This window comes from Phoca vitulina, unplaced genomic scaffold, assembly GCF_004348235.1.
Source record: "Phoca vitulina isolate PV1807 unplaced genomic scaffold, GSC_HSeal_1.0 scaffold8, whole genome shotgun sequence".
Classification (NCBI taxonomy): Eukaryota; Metazoa; Chordata; class Mammalia; order Carnivora; family Phocidae; genus Phoca; species Phoca vitulina.
This window is the reverse complement of record NW_022589711.1, coordinates 15,903,337-15,916,723: the sequence shown is the minus strand read 5'-3', so window position 1 is coordinate 15,916,723 and position 13,387 is coordinate 15,903,337. Positions and strand designations below refer to the sequence as shown.

Genomic DNA, 13,387 nt, shown 5'->3' with positions numbered 1-13,387 from the left:
CTGATATGAGGAATTCTTAATCTCAGGAAACAAACTGAGGGTTGCTAGAGTGGTGGGGGGTAGGAGGGATGGGTGGCTGGGTGATAGACATTGGGGAAGGTATGTGCTATGGTGAGCGCTGTGAATTGTGTAAGACTGTTGAATCACAGACCTGTACCTCTGAAACAAATAATACATTATATGTTAAAAAAAAAAAAAAAGGAAGATAGTAGGAAGGAAAAAATGAAGGGGGGTGGAAATCGGAGGGGGAGATGAACCATGAGAGACTATGGACTCTGAGAAACAAACTGAGGGTTCTAGAGGGGAGGGGGGTGGGGGGATGGCTTAGCCTGGTGATGGGTATTAAAGAGGGCACGTACTGAATGGAGCACTGGGTGTTATAGGCAAACAATGAATCATGGAACACTACATCAAAAATTAATGATGTAATGTATGGTGATTAACATAACATAATAAATTAAAATTTAGGGGCGCCTGGGTGGCTCAGTCGTTAAGCGTCTGCCTTCGGCTCAGGTCATGATCCCAGGGTCCTGGGATCGAGCCCCACATCGGGCTCCCTGCTCAGCGGGAAGCCTGCTTCTCCCTCTCCCACTCCCCCTGTTTGTGTTCCCTCTCTCGCTGTCTCTCTATCTGTCAGATAAATAAATTTAAAAAAATCTTAAAATAAAATTTAAAAAAATAAAAATAAAATAAAATAAAATAAAAAAGAACCAAACCACAACAAGGTCACAGATACAGAAAACAGATTCGTGGTTGACAGAGGCAGGGAGTGAGGGGTGGGGGGGGGATGGGGGGAGGGGGTCAAAAGGTTAAAAAACATTTTTAAAGAAAATAATAAACAAATAAACAAACAAACAGACATAAAAATGATGTCTGAATGTTCCATAGAATACTTCCTAGTAGGGAGGAAGAGAGAGAGCAATGTGTTTATAAACGGTATTTTGAAAACCTAGAAATAACTTTTTAACAGTTAATATTATCAAGGATCTCCAAAAATAGAAGGCTCAAAAAAATTCATGAGGAAAATCCTCATATAAATGTGCTATTATTCCTGGGAAGTCAGAGAGGGGTTTTTATGGATGTATAAAGCAACATTTTGAACCTTCAGGCTTTACCTAGGAAGGGATGAATGACTGAACCAGCCAACAAATGGATAATAGACAATAATGAGCTGCTGATTCAGCAATTGTTAAGACTTCAAAGCTATAGCAATACATCCATGGAGTTTTAAAAATGAGAGAGATTCACTTAGTTCCACTTCTAATTTTGACTAAGAGCTACCATGTTTACTTTTGGACGAAAGCTTGGGGGGGTGGTGAAGGGGGAGTTTGATATCTGTAACCAAAAAACCCATTCCTTGAGGCTCAATTCTAGAAGGATTATTGTAGCGCTATTTTCTCCAGAGGTGCTAGAGACACTTTAGGCTCTGACTTTTGCTGCTCTACTTCTTACCTCCCTACAGCTGCTCTTGGCAGTGATGGTTACTGGACAGCAAGAGTTTTTGTCCCTTGCATCATTCCCCTGTCCCAGTAGGTCTGTTTTGTATAAAAACACTGATCAGTTGCTGTTATGGACTGAAATGTGTCCTCCATAATTCACCCATTGAAGCCTTAACCCTCAATGTGATGGTATTTGGAGATAGGGTAGAAAGAGGTAATAAGGATTAAATGAGGTCTTATGGGTGGAGCCCTAATCCAGTAGGACTTGTGTCCTAATGAGAAGGAGAATAGTCCTTAGACGTTTCTCCCACCAATAGCTCATGCACAGAAGTAAGGCTTTGTGAGGAGGCAGAAGAAGGCAGCCATCTACCATCCAAGAAGAGAGTCTATACCAGACAGCAAACTTACTGGCACCTTGATCTGGGACTACCAGACTCCAGAATCATTAGTAAATAAAATTTTGTTCTTTAAAGCACCTAGACTGTGGTATTCTGTTATGGCAGCCCCAGAAGACTAATACACTGGCTTACTGTTTCCCTTTTCCTAAATCTTAAATATCCAATAATTTAGTGCAAGCATTGGCACAATTTACAAGTCTTCTGTATCCAAAAATCCTGGATAAACATGACTTATTCATTATTAAACAATGGCTCCACATATATTAAACATGATCCTTAAGAGGTTAAATTATATCTAACTTACTGTATTATATGTAACAAGACAAAGCTTCCAGAAAAGTGTAGTTTCCAATGTTACAAAGGAACAAAAAGTATTGTTAAATTTAGAAAGTACTTAAAGTTGTGAGCTCCTCTCTTGCCTCAACACTGTAGACTACTGTATCTGAAGTACAGACAAGTCCCCTCCCCCATTATTTAAGCTGCATAAACTATAATTTTAGTAAATCAAGCAAAGAGCTAATCAAGTTTTGATTTGCTAATTACTTCTCAATTTGATTAGAGCTGGCAGCTAATCATCTCTGGATATTTAAAGTCAATCTTTCACTCACATTTGCAAATCAAGACTTCAGTGTAAAACAACATTGGGAATATAGCATAAAAGTTCTTTGTGTTATAACAAATAATTAATTTCTACTTGTTGCTACAATTTTAACAATAAAGAAAAATTTTCTAGGATGCTTCAACAAGTTGAATTATGCATGCAGTGTACCATCCCGTGCTGGAGAATAAAAAGAAGCCAGTTTTACACAGTTTTGTGAAGCAGCCCACGTTGAGCCAAGAAAGCATACATGCTACATTAAACAAGCACAATATAATTCAAAAATCACAATTTTGTCTTTATGGTCAACAGCAGTTTGCAGAAGAAGTATCTGCCAGGAAATTGAACCATGAAAAATCAATATTATAATTGTTTTTCCAATTAAAACCAATATTTTAAAACATGCTTAAAAATTATTAATACCTAAGACAATATCTCCTTGAAAAATATGCCAAGGTAGGAAAAAGAATGTCACAGTCATTTAAATTCAACAAGGGAGAACATTATGATGAAACACCATGGAAAAGAAAGTGAGGCAAATAAGTTGGTTCTAATTTCAGGGGAAAATGTCTTTCCCAGTCATTTCTTAAAAACTATATTTAAATTGTACCCTGTAACAAAGTTTCTTCTATCTTTGTCACTTTCTGCTCCTATCACAATTAAACAACTTGAAAATTGCTTGACTGTCCTTCACTGAATAATGAATCATCTTTCTAGGAGGTATTTCATTATTACTACTGCTTCATGAATAACATTTCCAAGCAGTATCTTCACAAGTAAAGTTATATGAAACTTTCGGCAATTATCTTGTAAAGTTAGGTTATCGGAGCAAATAATAGGCACTTGAATTTTTTCCTAAAATTTTTACCATCATAATTTAAATCTTTTAATTCTTTTCTGACATTTATTTGAAATCAAGGAAAGATGATGAGTGTTTTTTTTCAATATCTTTTAAAACTTTCTAGTCTATCCTTCCTCCTTGCTATGAGGTTGATATTTTTATTTACTTCCATTTTCTGTATCATTATTTTATTTTTTCCCTTATGTAATATTTTACCATTTTATCTGTTAATTTTAGTAGTAAACTAATGACTCATAGATTTATAGTTCAAATGTCTTTATTGTGTCCAAATTTGGGCTTATTCCATATTCTCTCTTGAATGAATTCACTAGTGAATATCCATTTTAACCAGAAATTGTAGCATAATATTAGACAATGCTTTTGCATCAAAATATGATGAGACACTCTCCATACAACTCTGCAAGGCAAACACTAGCAGTCTTCCATTAATCTTTGCCAAATGCATGAATGAGCATTGTTTTTTGTTTTATTTTGTTTTAATGTGTACATTTCCATCAGAGCTCTGTGAAGTGGATTTTGAAATTTCCTTTTGAGGGTCAAAGAGATGGAAAGCTCCAGAAATGTCCCAAGGGCACACACCTCATTTATACCTATCCTTCAGCCACTATATAGAATATGCCTGCCACTCAGAGGTTTAAAAAAAATATCTTCTTTAAAATATTAGATATAATTCTGCTAGATAAAAACACCAGACTTTTTCCTCCTCTCTTAACACTAAAATTGTGGAGAAAATTAACCTAAGACGAAGAATGTAGCCTGCTTCGATCTGATTTTAGTCTTGTTAGAAGATGCCCAGCTGTAATTATTCCCTCTTTCACATGAAAACCATGTTATTAGGAAATGTATTTTTAAGCCAACCTATTATAAAATTTTCTCACTGTAGTTCTATGTGTTTTTTGATGCTAGAGATGAGAGCATTGTGCAGAAAAAGAGAATTTTATATAATGGATGGTTAACTGAACTGGAAAAACATAGTATTTCCTAATATTAACTTTTTTTTTTTTAATAAAAAAGCAACAACAACCAAGGTTAGAAGTTGAAATGCCCAAATGCAATACATTAAAACAATAACATGTTCATGACATTTAATGCTGTGGTGGAGGCTCTAATTTAAATTCTAACATGATGTAAGTTATAAAGCTAGGTTTTAGTAGCCTAATTCATTACTGGGGTTCTGAGCGCAGGCTAATAATGTCACCTCCTTGGCTGGACTCTTCAAATGATATTTAACTGAGTTTGGAATGCAAGCATAATAGGCTGATTTCCCCCCCCCCAACACTTCCTTTTCACTCATTTATCTTCTAAGGTGCTAGAGAATGATCTTTTACCTAACTTGGATAACCTTCACTGATACCTTCCTACCTTCAGGAAAACAGCCAGATTTTTTAGCATAATGTCTAAACCCCTTCATAATCTGGTCCCAAAATGCATTCCCAGCCCATCAGTCCTATGCTCCAGACACACCATATCTCTTGTTCTATAAAAATATCATACTCTTTTATACCGTGTAGCTTCCTAATCAATATATGGAATTCTGACCTGTCCTCTTCAGCTCTGGCAAATAGCTGATTATGAGTTAACTATCACCTAAGTGTAATTTCCTCTATATAAATGTTGTCAAATCTTTCATAATGTAATCTCTAATAATCTTCAAGCACCACTCTTTTTGGGTTTTGAATCTTATTTTTAAAGGTATTTATTTATTTATTTATTTGAGAGAGAGAGAGAGAGATGGAGATAGTGAGAGAGAGCACACGAGCAGGGAGGAGAGTGAAAAGCAGGCTCCCTAGTGAGCAGGGAGCCAGACGTGGGGCCTGATCCCAGGAACCTGGGATCATGACCTAAGCTGAAGGCAGAGGCTTAACTGACTGAGCCACGCAGTTTCGAATGCCCCTGTTTCGAATCTTATTATAGAAGGGTTTGTGAGCCTGTGGTCACTTCATAAAGCAAATATTGTACTTTGCTCATTCATTCAACAAACATTTTAGAAATTGTGATTGATAGGGTATTATATGTTGTAGTGCAAAAGTTTGCACAGACCAGTGGAGGGAAAACAGAGAAACAAACAGATGACTACAATATTTAGTGATAAGTTCTATAGTAGCGAAATGCACAGGGCATCATGGGAGCACATAGCAGAGACAGATGACCGAAAAGTAATATGGAAGACATTGAGGAATGAGGCTCTTTCAGGGCAGCTAAGACATTACCTGGCACTTAGTAGGTGTTTGTTAAATATACTTTGAATTAGTTAATGATAAACTAATAGACAAGAGTTAACCTCCATTTCTATTTTATGTCAAATTTCTTTCTCAAGACTTTGGACTATAAAGACATTTGGAAGTCAAGCAGAAAGATTCCCTTTTCAATATTTTATATTTCTTTTCATGTCACTTATTCTTGTCTTGTTTTGAATTACTATGGTCATTATACATTTTACTGCAGGATTCAGGATTAGATCTATTAGGACACTTTACCTTCCTCCAAACAATTAAATATTTATTAGGGTAAGCCTCAGTCAAAATGAGTAGAAAAAAAAATTGCTGATACCCTCTGCTTTTACCCTAAATCCTTCATCCCTACGGATGGCATCTTTTCTCTCTATTTTCCTTAAGATCAAAATCCTCTTTCAAAATACATCAGAGGAAAACTTGTTCACTCAAAATTACAAATAAAACAGTATCAACAGTATTTATCTGTTTAATAAGAAACCAAATTAGAAGGTAATTACAGACCTCTCTGCCAGTTTCTATCAAACACAAATATAAAGCAAAATGTTAAATGATAACATAAAGAAACTAACACAAATCCAGTATATGGAGCATTCTACAGGATGATACCCGGAAAAGTCAAGGCCTGTGTTTAAAAAAAAAAAAAAAGTTTCACAAAGCCAGTAACTTTCCTCATATCTACTAAAGACTGGTTCTGAATTTCATGTACGGTGTAACATATTAGAGAACACACATAAGTGCAGTGTGCAATGTATAGTTAATGGTGAATAATAACTCTCTTCCAAAATTTCTAATGACTGTAAACTATTTTAACACATCTCTGCTTTTGAATGCTTCAAGGACATCCACTTATTTTCTCCTATGATATTGTAACAGACTTCAAAGTGAAAAAAATTATTTATAACATCTTTGATGTGTCACTTTTTAAGCAAACTATGAATTTGTTTTCATAACCATAAATTTAAAATAATTTTTGGTTCTTATTTACTCTTACAAGGAATTTATTCTGTAACTTTTACCTTTAGAATCACAAATATTGCTTTTTTTTTAAAGATTTATTTATTTTTATTTTAAAGAGAGAGAGAGTGTGAGTGAGCATAGGGGCAAATGGAGAGTGAGGGAGAGAATCCCCAGACTCCCTTCTGAGCATGGAGCTCAATGCCGGGTTCGATCCCACAACCCTGAGATCGTGACCTGAGCCGAAATCAAGAGTTGGATGCTCAACCGATTGAGCCACCCAAGTGCCCCACAAATATCATTGCTTTAAAAAGTGTTCCACTTCTCCCCTTTTTTTAAGTTTTTAAATTTTAATTCCATTATAGTTAACATATAGTGTTACATTAGTTTCAGGTGTACAATATAGTAATTCAACAATTCTAAACACTACTCAGTCCTCATCATGGTAAGTGTACTCTTTAATTCTTTTCACTATTTTACCCATCCCCCCATGTCCCGTCTGGTAACTATCAGTCTGTTCTCTATAATTAAGTTTGGGGGCACCTGGGTGTCTCAGTTGGTTAAGCATCTGACTCCTGATTTTGGCTCAGGTCATGATTTTAGGGTTGTGAGATCAAGCCCCATGTCAGCCTCCATACTGGGCATGGAGCCTGCTTAAGATTCTCTCTCTCCCTCTACCTCTGCCCGCCCCCCAAATAAAGAGTCTGTTTCTTGGTTTATCTCTTTCTCTCTTTTTTTTCTTTGCTCATTTGTTCTGTTTCTTAAATTCCACATATGAGTGAGATCATATGGTATTTGTCCTTCTTGCCTAACTTATTACACTTAGCATAAAACTCTCTAGCTCCATCCACGTTATTGCAAATCGCAAGATTTCATTCTTTTTTTTTTGGCTGAATAATATTCCATTATATATATATTTATTCATCTTCTTTATCCATTCATCTGTCAGTGGACACTTGGGCTGCTTCCATAATTTGGCTATTGAAGATAATGCTGCTATAAACATAGGGGTGCATGTATCCCTTTAAATTAGTGTTTTTGCATTCTTTGAGTAAATACATGGTAGTGCAATTTTGTTAATCCTGGTCATAATTTATTTTTTTGCATAGGCACAAATTAGAATATGGAGATAAAAAATTAAGAACAAATAATGCAGCATTTGTGACAGGAAAGTACAAAACGAAACCTGGTTGTCTGGGGGTCAGGGACCAGGCTGGAGCCAGTGTCAGAGGACTACAGGTGGAATGGAGTCTCACCTTCATTCCGGCTCCATCCCCCAGAAGCCTTTGGGGCTCAGCCGGTTCCTAGGGCATCTGCCTGCACAGGAGCACCTCCTGACAGCTGGGTTACAAGGAACTGAAATCACCTGGTGCCCTACAGAATGGGGCTAGGAATCAAGCCCAAAGCTTTTCAGTTAAAAACAGAACTTGAAAAATATATATACATAACACATCAGGGCCTGCTGGGTCTGAAAGCCCTCTCTTCCCCCAGCCTACCACCCCTGACTGCACCTGCAATAGAAAATGAACCAGAAAGAAACAGTCTGAACAAGAGTTGAAAGAGTCCCAAGAAGGGTAGCTGCACCTGTTTGCATTCCCACCAACAGTGCAAGAGGGTTCCTTTTTCTCTACATCCTTGCCAACACAATTTCTTGTTTTTCTGTTTTTTGTTTTTAGCCATTCTGACAGGTGTGAGATGGTATCTCACTGTGGTTTTGATTTGCCTTCCCCTGATGATAAGTGATCTTGAGCATGTGTCTGTTGGCCATCTGTATGTCTTTGGAGAAATGTCTGTTCATGTCTTCTGTCCATTTTTTAATTGGATTATTTGTTTTTTGGATGTTGAGTTCTATCAATACTTCATATATTTTGGATACTAACCCTTTTAGCAGGTATGTCATTTGCAGATATTTTCTCCCATTCAGTGTATTGGCTTTTAGTTTTTCTCCTTTTTAAAAAATACTTTCTAAGTTAACCTTGGGGAAAAATATCTTGGAAACTACTACAGGAGAAAAAATCCTAATGTCTTTTTATGTAGTTTACATATGCATGCCTGTGAGTTGTTGATATGATATTTGGAGATTAAAGAAAGAAAAAAAAAAACTTTCCTTTTAAAAAGAAAGTAAATTTCAGGGACAGAAGATATATATGGAACACTTAAGGCACTGAAAACACAATTTAAGAAACATCCAATAGTTCAAATTTTATCTTTTAAAAATAACCTTCATAAAGAATATGGGAAAAAAAGATTTATAGTAAAAATACTCTAGAATATTCTCTGTGTTAAGTATAGCACAAGTATCTCTGATATGCAGTAAATTTAAAACCTTGATGTTCTCTGAATTTCTTAAAATATAACTTTCAAGTAGTTCCACTAAAGCATAAAAAGAGAATGTATAGGAAAAGAATGGCTATTGTCCTAAACGTCATAACTTTGGCCAAGTAGCAAACATTCAATGTTTGAAAATATATTTTGAAGGTTTCTATAACTTTAGTTATATTTATTTTATGGAGATGGTTATTTGATAGAAGGACTTAAGAGATACAGAAATGAAATATTATAATTTTAGAGTAAGTCCAGAATTAAACTTCTTTATTCATAATATAATACTTTTTTTATGTACCTTGAAATTTATACATCGTATATAGATGTTTAAATTATAGCTTTCCCTTCAAATTGAAATCCTCCAAAGGATATTCTCTCTGGCCTGAGAGTTCAAGAGACATCTGTAATATCTACATATTCAATTAATAGATAATAGTCATAGTTTTAAATTACCATTCACTAAACAGTTCTTAACTGTTAGTAAAACTCCTTAAGGAAGCATTGTTTTAAACAGTCTTTTTTTTTTTTTTTTGGTCACAGGAATTGTACTCTACAAAAATGTTATTTACAAGATTATATTTCCCCTTGTTCCTATATAGGATCAAGAAAATATAGGACAAAACACATGGCTATTGGCTGTGGGAAGCATTGGTACCTTTGATTAGACTTGATTCTGTTGGACTAGGAGCTTTGTTCTAGGCTTGCTTTCATGTACAGATTTATAATAAATACCTCTTCTTTCATATGTTAAATTTCTTTTAGGGATGCAGTGTTTAAGGGTAGGAAGATTATAAGTCTGAAATCAGAAGTCATGCATGCATCTGAGTCTTAATATTGCATTCACTTACTAAGTGCTTGGGTAAGTTATAATCACTTTTGGAAATTCAGTTATCTCTTCTGAAAAATTAAATTCAACAATACTTTCTTCCTATGACTTTTATCAAAATTAAATGCAAAAGAAATTAATTCAAGACCTAGAACATAGTAAATAAAAAAGTTATGAATTGAATTAAGTAATAATTTTGATTAATATTAAGATATAGTTTATGCAAAGTGATTTAATAACAACATGAGAATTATCTTGCATGTCTTTATTTCAGAAGATATATTACTTCTGTACACAGGTACACATGTGTCAGTAAAGAGAGAATATACATGATTACATGTAATGGTCAAGCAATTTGGCACTGAAATAGTATCAAAAAGTGGAGAATTCAAGGTTAATGTTGAGGTTTCAGGAGAACTGTTGGTTATTTTGCCTATTAAAGAAATTATATAATAAAATATAACAGGTATTTAATAATTTCTTATTGAATGAACTAATAAATGAATTATTTCTCACTAACATATTTTTCCCAGATTGAAATCAAAATAACAAGAATGCATTGTAAATTAGTGTTTATTTTATTTATAACACAGTATGCACTTAATTTTTTTGCTGTATCCTAAATTAGATCCAGCATGATATAGCAAATTAGTTCATCATTAACTAATGTAATAAGAAAAAGACAATTCTAAAATGGTGAAAAGGAAATGCTTAATTCAAAGATTTTTTTCCCCTCCTAGTTGTAAGATTTGGAGCATGCAAAGTATTGGACAAAGATTAAAGAAAAAATGTCCTTAAAAATGTTTTATCAAGTATGCATCAATCTTAGAAATATGACTAAAAAATAGTCTTTAAAAACTACTTTCACGAAGCTACTATGCCTAGCCTTTGGAGTATTTCCACTTAACTCTGTAATAGCATTTTTTTTAGCCATTTAGAAATGTTTTACCATGAGGAAAAGTGGAGGCAGTGTGATATAGGAGAATATTTCAAAAATTGGAAAAAGAGGATCTAGGATCTAGGTCCTCTTCCTGAATGTGCCTCTTACTGCCTGTGTCCTGGGAAATTTTTGTGCATCAGGCAGGACACTATTATCATTTGAATTGAGACTATGTTTAAAAAAAACGAAGCCATATAGCAATGGAGTTTTAGAACAAGCTGTATTGATCTTCACAACATTCCTATGATGTAGGAAGTGCTATAATCCCTATTTTCTAGATCAAGAAATGTAGGCTGCAAATTCTTGAAATAAATTGTTAAATACATATATATATATTTGATATATATATCACATATTGACACACTTTAAAAAATAGTGAATCTTTTGTTTTAAAATTAAATGCATAAACATAGAATATCTATGAAATTGTTAAATTTCCCACAAAATTTCTGTCAAGAAATCTACATTTGTCTTAACAGAAAGAAGCTTGAAATTATAAGTTCATATCCAACATGAATGATTGATAAACCACATGGACAACTTGGTAGGTATATATCTCTGATATATATGCTTACATACATAGAGATAAGACTACATTATTCACAGTGAAATCAATTATTTAGATGTCCATCCGGAATTTCCAGGAAACAATGGTTTGCTAAAATGGCCAAAGAATGTAAAACTGTACTAACTCAATTTTGGTTTAACAGTAATTTGCAACCTTTTTACGTACATTGCTACACAGAATCAGTTTCTTTTTGGGAAGCTATCTAAAACTAATAAATCAGTGACAGCAATTAGGTGCAACTGTATGCACTTCTTTTACAAGGAGGTAGAAAATGAAAATAAGTTAAAAACAATATTTAAGATAAAAAGAAAATCCCAGGGCAATGCCCTGAATTTAGTACATCATTCAATCCACTAATTTCATAAGATATGCATCTATATGAAATAATAACATTTTGGAATTCATATGTTTACATTTCTTTTAATGCACTAAGTTAAATGTTCTCTTTATAAGCAACTTGACCTATGAGGAGAGTACTAGTGCATTTTTAGCAATTTATTGAAAATAGCTGGTTCATACCTAATTACTTTGCCTTATGCTTCTTTTCTCTCCTACTTTCCTAACTTCTCTGCTTCATTTAGATTCTTTTCTATATGTCAGAATTCCCTTAAAAGCAGTCTCAGGCAAAGGAGACTAACTCCCATCTAAAGAGCCCTGAAATTTGGACTAAAAGAGTTCTCCTTTCTATTTATTTATTTTATTCCAAATGCTGATCATACTCTTCCACAGCTGCTTTTTGGGGGACTCATCCTTAATTAAAATATCGCCTCATTCATTTTGTCAAAAATCAGGTGGAATTGATGACTCTCTAACAACCACTGTTCACTGTTTTATCATCCACTCAGTTGGGAAGGTCCATCTTTAACTGCTATATGGCATAAAATTAAATTGGAATACATTTAAAAACATTTCCATTTTGCAGCCTCATTAAAAAACTTTTTCTTCCTCTCCTTTTTTAGTCTATTTATCCTTTTATATGGAAGGTCATTTTGTCCATATGTTGATTGGCCTTATGCAAGTGGAAACTATGAGATTCTATTAAAAAAAAAAAAGGATTACATACATCAGTGGTTCTTAACCTTAGCTGCATATTAAAATCGCCTTGGAATTTTAAGGAAATACTTATGCCTTTGTTCCACCATTACCAATTCTAATCTAAGTGGTCTGTTTTGGGACCTGGACATTAATATTGTTTGAATATACCCCTGGTGAATCTGATACTATGTAGAATCGAGAATCACTGACATATTCACTGGCAATTTCATATGGTTCAACTTAATACGTAATCTTATTTACTTCTCAAAACCACTATGCCTCATAGTATTCTGAGATAGAAATTATTATCTCCATTTTCCAAATTAGGAAATATAGGATTACAGAAACTAAATGACTCTACCATTATACTAGATTATATAATCAGAAAGTAGCAATTCCTGATTTGAAAAACGCTAATATTATCAATGAAAAATGCATTATCTTCAACTAAATTTGTAAAGAATATAACAATCATATGGGAAAATGTACAACAAACTTAGAATGATAAATCTAGAAACCAGTTTTATAACTAACAACAAAAAGGATCACAGTAACAACAACAAAAAAACTAATGGTAACACACAGCCACAAACATTACTCAACCATAAACATTATGATTAATCAAGATTGAATTCTCATGAGAAACTGAGTAAATTGCATTTATTGATACTGCTCTTCACCATGGAAATTTCTATAGTTGTCAATACATTTGATGAATAATGTGTGTACTTGACAATAGTTTACTATGCTGATTTTCTAAGATTCTGCACTAGATATCCAAGCATTGCCATCTGAATGAACAATACATTTCAAGAAAGACAATACTCAATTTAATCTCTTTTCTACCAAGCAATGGTAAGACAGCTCACAATAAGTTTCCATAAAAACACATACATTGTATTTTTAAGAGATGTAATTTCAAGTCAAAATCCCATGAAGAAAGAAAAGTTTGTCCCTGCTGTGACTGTTAAAAAAAAAAAAACAAAAAAACAAAAAAAAACAAAAAACTGACTGTGAACTTGAGGCCTGTTGTAGGCACTGGAAAATTTCCAAAATACTCACAAAAGTGTACCATAATGGGAGTAATAAAAGCAAGACATTTACCTCATGGGAATCTCGGAATGTGTTGCTGTCATGGGCATAGTCTAAATTTAGCTCTTTATAATTTCTGCACTTATGGCTGAAGTTACAAACCATATGGTGATAGA

The 13,387-nt window shown here is 34.0% G+C and overlaps 1 protein-coding gene across 3 annotated transcripts in view; it reads right to left on the bottom strand.

Annotated features, from left to right (window-relative positions):
• CADM2 (cell adhesion molecule 2) overlaps positions 1 to 13,387 on the bottom strand; it is a 1,086,523-nt gene that overhangs the window by 392,091 nt on the left and 681,045 nt on the right. The window lies entirely within an intron of this gene.